Below are 13,542 nucleotides of genomic sequence, written 5' to 3' on the forward strand. Positions count from 1 at the left end.
AAGAAGAACGTTATCTGTTAACAATCTTTGCAAAAAGTTCATAAATATATAAATTCTATTCGAGACCACCACATATACACAATTAAACAAATAAAATTGGCGCGAAAATTAAAATGGGATAACCGTTTAACATTCTCACATGTTCAAAAATGTAATAGTTGTTTAATCGATCTTTCCTACTGTTTCGCGATCACCTCCATCTCAAACTCATTATTGGATGAGGTAGACGGCTGCACATAGATCTAAAGCAACAACGAAGAAAACCGTTAAGCATTTTGTCTTCTCACAATCCGCCTACTTTATACAAACCATACACAGTCTACTCGAACTCGAACGAAGCGCATTCATGTATACGGTTCTATTTAAATTTTTATTTTTTTATGTGACAAATTCTCACTATTTTGCAACAAAGACCTATCCCTAATCTTAAATATTATTAAATTCTTAAACCTATCTCTAGGTTAAAACAACAAACGTATGAAAAACAATTAAAGCAAATTAATTAGTGTAAGAATAAGCACTTTAGGACTTGGAACGATATACCTACATATTCCAGGTAATTGTACAGAGAGAAATTACGAGATGATACATACTACATACAACCTTTAATATTATTCAATTAAGTAATCGTAATAAACCTACTTGGAAATGCGATTAAATGCTACATACTCATACATGAAGAAAAACCTGAGTCAACAACGATCATGTTGTTTGGTGCTTGTATCCATGCAAATTAATCTTAAAAATATTGTATCGTATTTCTTGTTTTCTTTGATAGCTGCCAGTACTAATGCTTAAACCACAAGTTTGTTTATAAATATTTTTTTTATTGTTTAGATGGGTGGGTGAGCTCACAGCCCACCTGGTGTTAAGTGGTTACTGGAGCCCATAGACATCTACAACGTAAATGCCCCACCCACCGTTGCTTTACTATCAGTTCTTGTTCATTATTTGGGGTCGGGTGTCAAAACATTTTTCCTTTTTTTTTTGTTAACGTGTCAAGAGAGACTATTTTTATATGTTCTAAAATTATTAATAAAGAGGTTGGCTGTGAAATTTAATTCAAAAAAAAGAGAACACACTGCGTCGCAAACCAAAGGTAGTTTTTACCGTAATGCTTGTTATTTATAATCGCTGCATTGCTAATCTAAGGCTACATTCCCTTCCAACTGCAAGAAGTTTCAGAACTATGCTACAAATGCACATGCCATAGTTTACGAAGCGTTTCCTACAAGTAGTTGCGACTGAAATAGATGGCAAGTGATGGCGACTCTTGATAGACCTTGCTGGAAATCCAATTTATCGGTCTAGTATCAAATATCTTGTGTTCCTTGATTAAATTGTAATATTTGACTCCGGTAGATATTGGCATCCATTATGATTTACTCCAGATAAACGGGTTCACACCCAGACTCCACACAGCACTTTGAAATCGACAGTGGAAGACCCTGGATAAGTAAGTCTAGAATAACATAACCCCATCTCTTCCCGGGCGGTGTCTTCGAAGGCTGAGAATGATCAACAGTGTTCTCTGAATTCTTCAACCATCACTTAGTTGGCAATCCGGTAAGTATCACCAACTTGCCTATTTCTGCCGCGAAATGTCATGCGTGCCAATTTGAAGAGTGCGTCCCCTGTTTTACAGTACAATGATACTTAGACGTCATGCCTAGAGGTGGCTGGCGGCATTAATGTTTTGGCTTGTGGCGCCTATGGATTCCGATAACCACTTAACGTACCTACGCAATAAGCAAAAACTTTAAATCTACATTTACCATCATACAGAAGTCAGTAAGAATCGTATGAATGCCGTCAAACGTAAATAAGAATATATTATATCATTCACTAAAATAACGCCTGCATTGACAAGGAAAAATAACATTACATAATATAAATGTTAATAAATAAGTCGTAAAATAAATCTCGAACGTAGTAAATCAGCATGATACTTTACGTCATTTGATTTTGAGATTAGTGTTTGTTGTATGACGTAGGAAGGGCGAGGTGTAGGGTGGATCGATGGAGGTGGTGGCGCCCTCGAGCGGCGCGGGCGGGCGTATGCCGGCAGTGTGTGACTCTGTGGGTCGCCGTCCGGCCGCGTCCGGCTCTGCCTGCACTGCACCAGCCGCTTCAGGTCAGTGTCAGACTTCGTAAATTTTACGTCAATCTATACTAATATATTATATACAGTGGTTTTTACGGATGTTCCCCTAAAACTACTGAACCATGCATCCGATTGACTTGAAACTTGGTATCCATGTAGAAAATACATGTACTTAATGGATAGGCTAATATTTATATGAGTGTTGGACTCCTTACACCAGTTGCGGGGGGGGGAGGGGGCACATGATGAGAATCTTTATGGGGGTCAGAAATAATAATGTTAATTTTAAATGCCCAGCGAAGAGGACGGGTACAGCTAGTATTTTTATAATATACTAGCTGACCCGGCAGACTTCGCAGTGTCTCAATCGATAAATAAAAGACCTAAACTTTTGTATAAAATAAACTTAAAGCAAACAAAAGGAACCCGTCCGACGGGGCACACATCAAAGGAAAAACAAAATTGTTATTTTTATTTCATTTCGAGCATTTTCATGTTTATTTACCTTTTAAACCTTCTCTGGACTTCCATAAATAATTCAAGACCAAAATTTGCCAAATCGATCCAGCCATTCTCGAGGTTTTAGCGAGACTAACGAACAGCAATTCATTTATATACTATATATAGATATTAACAAGTCGTTGACATTATTTAAAAGAATATAACCTTTTGAACCCTTTATTATTTTCACTAATTAATCAATTTAACCTATCCAATGTTTCGAATGTTTTTGTTATCAATCAATGTTCATTTTTTATTTATAAAGAGTTACACTGTGCTTAGTTCTATTGTGATTTCAATTAGGGAGAGAATTTTATCTTATCATAGGCTATTTGCAAGGAATAAATAAATCAATAATTTTGCATAATACATAATAAACTATTTGTTTATAATATAGGGTTATCTCATATAGAAATTTATAATAAAAATAGTTATTTACATTGTCTTTGTTTTTATAGGAAAGTAGTTTTATTATTTATTACATAATTTAAGATATTTAACAATTCTGAACTTTCAGCAGAAAAAGTATGATTGGTATCTTATAACCATTTTTGTTAAGTTTGCAACAATTCCTGATCCGATGAATATGTAATGGTAGTAGAAAATAACAAAAATTTTCACGCCCGCAGGTATATATTTTTTTTCCGTACTCAAATCTACAATACTTATGAAACTAGGTACTTGAAACATCTTTGTGACGTCCAGATATCCGTTGCATTCGTATCTAGCGATGCACCGATGTTCGAATCCCGCTATCAAGTACCAATTTTTCTAAAGAAATACTTACTTAACAAACGTTCACGATTGACCTCCACGGTGAAGGAATAACATCGTGCGTAAATTACTGGTGGTAGGACCTCTTGTAAGTCCGCACGGGTAGGTACCACCACTCTGGCTATTTCTGCCGTGAAGCAGTAATGCGTTTCGGTTTGAAGGGTGGGGCAGCCGTTGTAACTGTACTGAGACCTAAAAGTTATATCACAAGGTGGGTGGCAGCATTTGCGTTGTATGTCTATGGGCTCCGGTAACCACTTAACATCAGGTGGTCCGTGAGCTCGTCGACCCACCTAAGCAATAAATATAAAATATAAAACGCATTTATTCATTGTTGCACTTGACATTTCTACAATTATAAGTATCTATCAACAATTTTAAAGAGATGTTTTTTTACAAATATTTTCAATTGTACGTTGATGCGTCTACACAATTATCCTAAAATTTTACTAATACGTTACTTATGTAAAACTTTAAATATTTTATAATATATTGGCTATGTCCCAAACACTGTATGTGTGATAACTTAGCAAAAACAACTAACAAACAAAAAACAAAATTTTATTGTTGAACATAAAACAACTACAATGCGGAATTTTGATGCAGGCATCTGATTATAGCTTCATCATCTGCACAAGGTCTCCGCTCGAGTGTAAAAAGGTTCAGTTAATAAACCTGATCCCTGCAATATTCCTATATAATTATAGCAGATGTCCTTCAAAACAATCTCCCAGAGCTGCGCAAAAACCAACCTTTTATTAAGCATAGACAATATCAGATACTTTAAATAAAATAGAACCTTGGAACTCGTATGTTAAAGTGGTGGCATTAGGACGTCTAGATTCCGATGACCATTTTAACATTGGGTGAGCTGTAAGTTCGTTCACCTGTCAACGCAATAAAAAACGTTGAAAACAATACATTACTGTTTCGTTATTATCGCTCAAAAAACTTAACAAAACTGCTAAGACTTTAACCATTTATGAATGATTTAATTATTTAGGAAGTTCATGTTTGTTAGTTAAAAAAGTGACTATATAACGTATTGTAATTTCATTGTACGATTTTGTTTTTTATTGTACATAACAAATTTCAATATGAAAGCCGCATAATAGCATTATACATTTGTATGTATCAAACAAACAAACAAAACAATGATACTTTTTGTTTTTTGAATATATTTAGTTAGAATATATTTAGTTTCATTTAGTTCCCGGTTCCCGCTGATAGACGGTGTTTATGGCTATAATAACCGGCAAACTTCTTGAGCATTTGTTGACGTAGTGGGGGTAAGTTTGCGCATGGTACACTCACGTGCAAAAACATTATTTACTTTGCGTCATAATGCTATTAAATTATTAAAATCAACATATGTATTTATTTATATATTTATTAGAATATCAACAAAACATATAGGTTAATAATTGTAATAATTTAATCTTGGGGTAAAATAGATATTCCTTCTATTAAGTCAAAACTAGAGCTGTCTTGGTTCAGTTGAAGCGAAGCTGGTATTTGTAATTTTTTTTTCGTTATCATAATCTTGACTATCATCATCATCACTGTTTTCATCACCCGAGTCGCTATCATCGTGATGAGTCGACATAGGGCTCATCGGCGTAGTTTACAACTCGGTCGATTCGGTCTTCTTTTTTGTCTATAATTAATTATTTTTTGAAGATATTCGATTCGTAGTAATCGAATGTTACTTTTTTCAGTTACCAGCTTCCGATTATTTTCTGTTCTTTTTTTCCATCTGAAGCCTAGCTCTTTCATAATTCGTCGTAAGCTTCATTCCGAGCCATTAAAATTTATATCTTCTTTAAATTTTTCGAAGCCTTTCTACGATACGGAGTTTCGCTGCTTGTTACGTAGTTATTATGATTACATCTTTTTATTACAGATTGAACGAAACTATCCATTCCGGTAACTTTCTTCTTCCCTGATCTTTTCTTACCCGGAGTCCGAAACACGGCGAGCAAGCCAGAGCCTTTAGCTTCGTTAATAATGCACCTAACAGTACTCACTGATGTTTTTGTTGCTTCCGAAGTCTGTTTTAATTTTTCCATATCATTCTTCCCCTGTTTTATAATGAAGCAATATACGTCGTACACAAATTTTCTACCCTTTCTTTTAAGTACTACACCAGTTTGTCACGGCATAGTGTATGTTTTATAAAAAATCAACAAACACTCATCAAATAGCAATGGCAACAAAGTCCACAAGCAATTATAACAAATAACTTAACGATTAATAACGATAGACTTTCCACTGTACGCAAGCGTACTTTTGGGAGCAAGCGGAATGAGGGCGCGGTGCGGGACGCAAGGTTCGACTGATCTACCAATAACGCGCTCGATACGATTTCCCCTGCCGTCGCGCCTCACCCTCACCACCAAAGTGATCTAAAATTCGGTTCTGCGCAGTCAAGGTCATTTGCTCAAGAAGTTTGCCGATTACTATACATAGAATTTAGGAGACAATAAAACAATCAGTCAAACACGCTGATTTGTTTCCTCACAACCTCGAAATATTATAACGTTTAACGTTGTGTGTTTGTGTATTTTTTGTGGATATTCCATATTGATATCTAAAAAATATACACAATTCTGTTTTTTTTTTCTTTACCGCACATAAAACATATTATTTGTACTTCATAATTATATTTTTTAGAAGACGTATTTCATAACCACGAACTTTGCAGACCCAAAAAAAAAGACATTGAGAACTGTTCGTTTTATTAAATTAAAGTTACAAGAGTTAAAGATTTAAAGATTGTTTGTAATTAAAAAATTTCTACACAAAATACACAACTATTTAATTTTAAAATTAGGATTTTTTGTTGAGTTATAAGTTTGTATTTATTTATTTATTATTATTTCTTAGATGGATGAACAAGGTCAATGTCCATGTTGAGTAAAGTTACTAACAAAGCCCGCAGTCATCAGAACGGGATTGCCGCCACAGGATACAGAAAGTTGAAGTCTCAATCGCGTTGTATAGGGGCTACTACCAGAACGAGCGACTACTTCGCAATGATGGTACTTACCTACGTACTTACAATACGCTCTACCAATAGTAAATTCCAGTCGCAATACCCTAGTATAATATAATATCAGATAACACTGCTTGCCATTATCCGCTCCCTTGGTTGCCTTTTATGACAACTTCAGGAAAAAATAGGGTGGTGCTATTCTACGCCGAACCCACACAGCCAAAAGCTAGTTACTGAAACACAACCAGAAGCAAAAGCGCCGATTTAATCAAAACTACTTCTACGGCTTTACTGTCGTCCATGACTATTGTAGCCAGGGACGACTTGTAAAGTAAATATTAAATGTCAGTTAATGATAAAAACAAAATTAAATCGTAAAAATAGTCGCAAAAATCGAATATCACATATACATTATTATCTTTATATCGATTATATATCTTTCTTCTGTACGTGTGTTTGTCACAGAACTTCTCCTAAACGGCTGTACGGATTTGAATATTTTTTTTATATCCTTTTGGGTGGCACCCTGGATGGTTTAGATTCACAAATCAGCCCGGTAGAGGGCGCTGCAGTCGGTATCTAGGTTATTTAAATAATTCATATGGCAAAACAACGTTTGCCGGGCCAGCTAGTATTGTTATATATGTAAGCTGTGCTCACTTCCAAAAGGGTGAATTCAATAAACTTATTCCTTTTTTTCTATTTAACTTAAATGTTAATGTGTGTAAATTTTATCCAGTTTTGTGAATGTAACAACTAAAAAAAAAACACGGTATATGACTAATGATTAACGGCTTCGTTGGCGACTGTAATCCGGCCTGTGAGTTACGAGATCAAAATCTCATATTCGCCAGTCATCCGTGACCAAATGGAAACTGTGATAAAGTATTCGAAACGTCGGAAAGAATATACAGTTAAAAAAGTCTTTATTCGTGTTGTATGTGTTCCGTAAATATGCGGCGAATACAGAAACCGTGAATATGGAATGGTAATTTACATATATGCGATTATAGGGGATACGTTCCTAGGCCATAAAATAAAAAACAAGTATATAAAAAATGAATTTTATTGAGACTTTAGACCATATTGATTAATTTATTGATTAATTTAAATTATTACAAAAATAATTTATAAATTTGTTATCAATGTATTTGTACCGATGTACCGATTAGATCAGCGGATAAAGAAATGTTTAGCCGCGAATATAGGAATTGGGTCGCATTTAATCCGCAAATAGTGAAATCGCGAATAAATGAAGAGCAATTAAGGAGCTTTTACTGTACTGACAATAAAAAACGCGAGATCACTCCGTTAAAGTTGTTTTAGTCATAGATACTATATACTACATTTGTTTATTATTTGTTTGTACATCATTTGTTTACTGGCAGACCCACTCCTAAAACGAGAACGTTAAGGCTTTTTTTTTGGTCAGGAGGAAAGCGCCGGACTTCCGCCCTCCACTGGGGATGGCAGGCGGAGCATGTAGCGTCGAACCGACTAAACCCCCTGTCGCTCGACAACCAACGTCAAAACCTCGTATGAGACAGAACTCATGAAAAGGCAAAAGGAGGAAAGTGAAGTGTTTAGTGCGGAGCACATCTCTCCCATCACCCTCCCCCTCGGGACGCAGGACCGGCGGTCGTCGGCGCCACGACCACCAGCCTTCTCGATCGACAGGCTATCCGAAGCCTGCCTAGATGGCGCCGGTTAGAGTGAGTTATCCTACGGAATACCCCGCTGGGTCATACCAGCATGGGTCGAGGATAGCCGGCCTTCCATCAACCGGATGCTCTTGCGTAAACCGCGTGCACAGCAGCTTGCATGTCGTCTTCTTAGGCCCCTCTCGCCGGTCCCCAGGCTGACATGTGAGGGGGACCCGAAACACTTAGAGGGCCAGGGCTTGGGCGAGATCCGCCTCCCTGGCCCGAACGTTAAGGAAATCTATTATCAAGACATTTATACTTACAATCAGTCTTGAAACATTTCAGAGGTAGTTCATTTCATAGATTATGAGATTTGGTATCATATCATTGAATTCAAAACCTTAACTATCATTAGCTTTTTGTATTTTCTCAATTTATAAACCTCCTTTATAGCTGTCGTAAGTATACCATAAAGCCCACACAAATGGTGCCATTTACAAAATGAATATAAAATTATTCATCTCCCAAACACATCGGTCTTGTCCAGAGTCCCGTTACGTTAAAAGCTAGTGAGTTAAATCATGTGGATAATGAACGTCGTGACTGCCGCCATGCCCTGCCGGAGGTTTCACATTTGAATCTACCGACCGCGGTCGGAACACGTTTTAAATTATATCGAGGGGTAAAAGATGGCTTAAGCGACATTTTTGCAACTTTACAGGAGAGCCATTTACACTTTAAAATTTGGAAAAAATAACATAACAAAAAAACTTCCTAATTCCTTCCTAACCTAATTGTAGTTCAATTAAAAACATCAAATTGTTGATACTAATATCAAATAAAACGAACATTTAATTACAAAGATAAATGTTGCGTATCAATCGAAATGTCGCTTAAACCAAATAGCCTTTCGCCCCTAACTCACAGCCCACCTGGTGTTAAGTGGTCACTGGAGCCCATAGACATCTACAACGTAAATGCGCCACCCACCTTGAGATATTAGTTCTAAGGTCTCAGTATATGTAGATACAACGGCTGCCCCACCCTTCAAACCGAAACGCATTACTGCTTCACCGCAGAAATAGGCAGGTCGGTGGTACCTACCCGCGCGGACTCACAAGAGGTCCTACCACCAGTAATTACGCAAATTATAATTATACGGGTTTGATTTTTGTTTGTTTATTATGTTAATATGTTTCTGTATAAACATATTAAAATTTTTCAGGAATAATTTGAAAACACAAAGTAAATTTTCTAATGTCACTTAAAAAATATCCTATCTAAAACAATGCATAATTAAATTTACCCAAGTAATTTATTACTCGTCTGCCGCCGCCTACCCGCTATCTAAAGTTTTTTTTGGCGAGTGTAAATTAATACGCGAACGAATCTAACGACACGTAATAAAAATAAATTGCATGTTCACAAACACGTTGAACAGCGTATATTACATTCCAGGGAAGCGTGTAGCACGTGGTGGCAGACGGGGTGGTGTCCCCGGGATCTCTCGTATTAATACCGAATCCTTCCGATCTACACCATTTGTTCCAGAATAAACTACAACAAACATTATCCTTTTGTTACATAGCGAGTTAAAATATAAACTCATCGGTATGCGTTTTACACGTGTCGTTTATGCCGGAATAAATGAATAAATAAATGAAATGGGTTTATTTTTTCACGGAGAACAAAATTCGTATAGAATTTAAATGTTTGTTAGTTATTTCTCTACTATACGAGATAGCCGATGGTTTAATTGCTGTTTCCGACATTAAATGTTGACCTACTTTAACGACTGTAACTTGACCTGAGAGATTCTGTAATAAAGTATTATTACAGATAATTTTCATTATTGACACCAAATATAAACCACTTTACAAAATCATAGAGTGATAAATACGTGGATATGATTGATTTTTTGTTTAGCCAATACAGAACCAATGCGTAAAAAAAAATTTAACATTTGAACATAGTACTCTTATAGTTCAAAGAAGTAAGCTAGCAAATAAATAAATAAAACAGATCTTCATTTTGTAGTCGTCGTGGCCTAAAGGATAAGACACCCGGTGCATTCGAATCGAGTGATGCGACTGTGCCGGTGTTCGAATCCCGCAGCCAGGACGTCACTGTCAAAAGCACATTCCCGATCCTGCGGAAAGAATGGAAAGCAGTCGACGTCGCCCCAAACACGTCATCTCGGTTCCTCCCGATCCACTAACGGTGCTTTTAGGTACCTCAAGCACCGGTCACCGTTCTCGTCGAACCCGTCGCTTGCGACGAAGGGCTCGACGAGTAAATTAACCCTCAGACACAGCCCACTGAGTTTCTCGCCGGATTTTCTCAGTGGGTCGCGTTTCCGATCCGGTGGTAGATTCTGCGAAGCACGGCTCTTGCTAGGGTTCGTGTTAGCAACGTCGTCAGGTTTGAGCCCCGTGAGCTCACCTACTAGTTAAGGTTACGCTGGAATTGCCTCTCAAGGCTACCAGCTTAGGTAGGAAAAAAAAAATGTCATAAGCTTTTTTTTTTATTTGGCGCCAATTTTAGAATGAATTACCTGCACCATATTGCGTGAGAAAAATTCGCTGCTTTTTGTTGTAACCTTAATTCGCATCATTCTTTGGCTGACTGACTATACGCCACGTTGTGCTGAAATAAGAAATGTTTAATGTATCCTAATATTTGTTTCCCAACTTTTTTGAAAAAATTCGATAGCAGCTTCCTTGTGAAATCCTCTTTCACTAGGAGTACGCATCAACTCACAAAGCCAAATCTTATAGAACGGAATGATGTAATAATGTTAAGTGGACATCTTCTCCCATACACAACAACAATGTAAACGCCACGTACCTAGAAACACGAGTTCTAAGTATTAGTTTTATAGTAAAAACACAGCTTTACCCTTCAAACCGAATGCATTACTGATTCCCGGTAGAAATAGGCAGGGCGGAGGTACCACAAATCATTGGGCAAAATATAATATTTACGGGTTTCATTCTTGTTATACGACATTGTTCCTTCATCGTAATAGTCATTCGTGAACATTTGCTGAGTACGTATTACTTTATATTATAATAATTAGTATGGCTAATGAGCTGGCTGCGAGATTCGAACACCGGCATATAGTCTAGTCGACAAGTTAAAAATGGTGTTAATTCGACATACTACTGCTAAAATTATGTGGTGTAGCTTTCAAATTTCGAAAATATTTATAGTTTACGGACAATAAGCAATAAACGAAACGCTATTTTTTGAAGGTGTTTAATTGTTAATAACTTTTGGAATTTTTTATGTGCTAATTCAATTTTTTAGCACAATGGTCTAGAAATTATTCCGAATCGAATGAGCTAAACCAAATAATCTTAGCAGTATTATGTCGAATTAACACCATTTTTAACTTGTCGACTAGACTAATAGTTTTATCGCTCGATACGAATGCACCGGGCGTATTATCCTGTAGGCTACGACGACTTTTTTATTTATTTATTTTTTATTGCTTAGATGGGACGAGCTCACAGCCCACCTGGTGTTAAGTGGTTACTGGAGCCCATAGACATCTACAACGTAAATGCGCCACCAACCTCGAGATATAAGTTCTAAGGTCTCAAGTATAGTTACAACGGCTGCCCCACCCTTCAAACCGAAACGCATTACTGCTTCACGGCTGAAATAGGCAGGGTGGTGGTACCTACCCGTGCGGACTCACAAGAAGTCCTACCACCAGTAATGAACCACTTCAAAATGAAGATTGCGTTTTTTGTATTGACTAGCTTAGTTAATCTTACAGTGAATATTTTATTAACAGTGAACATGAATACTTTCATACACTACCTTAAATGCATCAATCACATTATAACACAATACTCTTTTCGGGATCGCTCAGATATCATAACGCAAATTTCAAAGTATGAAACACAATCAACTTAGCGGTTCAAGTGATGTTTTGTTCCTGAGAGCTTTACGCGCTATCTCACAACAAAGAGCTTTATAAAGCTTTTTGTTTCATCCCGCACAATTCCCTCGGTGCCTTTAAACGAAATGAATTTTCCATTTAGATTCAAGACGCGCTGTCTCTTTGTCCTCGGAGCACTGAGAGCTTACTTCGCTCGACAAAATTTTGATGCTTTGTTGCCCATTTCTTGCATTCCTTACGCTTAATTTTTAGTTTACTGGTGGTAGGGCCTCTACTGAGTCCGCGCGGGTAGGTACCACCGCCCTGCCTATTTCTGCCGTGAATCAGTAATGCGTTTCGGGTTGAAGGGTAGGGCAGCCGTTGTAACTATACTGAGATCTTAGAACCTATATCTCAAGGTGGGTGGCGCATTTAAGTTGTAGATGTCTATGGGCTCCAGTAACCACTTAACACCAGGTGGGCTGTTAGCTCGTCCACCCATCTATGCAATAAAATAAAAAAAGTTTGGCATTGCATTTGTATATCTTAGTGTGACTTGCGATAGAAATTGAATCTAAATAGTCTTCCTGTTATACACGTTTTTGCAATGATAATATTTTGGAAGTAAAAGTTCCGAATAAATGATTGAGTAATGATTTACTGGAATTTTAAAACATTCTAAATAATGTGTTCTGATTGAACTAGCTGACTTTATTACACTAAAAGTAAATAATTCGTATTAGGTATCTATACAATTTGATTAGTCATTACAGCGTTGTACACTCATAGGCCAATATAAGGCTGCAACGAGATTCCACTGGATCGCTAGTCTTAATAGTAAAGATTTAGATCCGTGAACCTTATTATAATCAAAACCGATATGTCACGTAAGAGAACTCAGTGAATGTATTAAGAACCGATGACTAATCAAGAAACTCTTAGATATGGCCAATATAAGGTAGGTGACGTCATTCTCGTTGTGATGTTGTGGCGGGTAGCCATCATACAACATAAGATATTTGACAGAGGCCTGAATCTCGCTAAAGATATTTTTAAGATAAATTTGCATAGGCATAATAATATACAAGTTCCTAACAACAATATGCGGACCGTCGATCTACCGAGCAATACCCGCACGGTTCGGTACTACCACCCTGCCTATATCTGCCGTGAAGCAATAATGCGTTTCGGTTTGAAGGGTGGGGCAGCCGTTGTAACTATACTAAGACCTTAGAACTCATATCTCAAGGTGGGTGGCGGTATTTACGTTGTAGATGTCTATGGGCTCCGGTAACCTCTTAACACCAGGTGGGCTGTGAGACCGTCAACACATCTATGCACTAAAAAAAAAAAAAAATTACGTCACAAAAAAAGTCAGAAAACAACACTGTCAGCTACAATATTAAGATATATATTGAAAACAATGGATAATACTTGACGTCAGACGCAAAAGGTTAAGTCGCCTTTTTGGAAAAATGGCTACTTTTAAATATGAATTTGTGTTTAATTTCGTTTACATTCTTCATAGAATATCAAACTCTAAACTTTTTATTTAAATAAATTATTTAAAAACAACTAATGCTACAAATATTCGCATCTATAATACTTTAGAAACAATTATAAGATGAAATTAAAA

General features: G+C 36.8%; 1 protein-coding gene across 1 annotated transcript in view; it reads left to right on the top strand.

Moving 5' to 3' along the window:
• Window positions 1-1,982: 1,982 nt before the first annotated feature.
• The window catches only part of LOC114251807 (ubiquitin-conjugating enzyme E2Q-like protein 1), a 33,252-nt gene continuing 21,692 nt past the window's right edge, over window positions 1,983-13,542 (top strand). Inside the window, exon 1 of the mRNA XM_028186201.2 lies at window positions 1,983-2,134. The gene's annotated coding sequence lies outside the window, so the exon portion shown is untranslated. The remainder of the gene's footprint in view (window positions 2,135-13,542) is intronic.

Source organism: Bombyx mandarina, chromosome 04 (assembly GCF_030267445.1).
Source record: "Bombyx mandarina strain Sakado chromosome 04, ASM3026744v2".
Classification (NCBI taxonomy): Eukaryota; Metazoa; Arthropoda; class Insecta; order Lepidoptera; family Bombycidae; genus Bombyx; species Bombyx mandarina.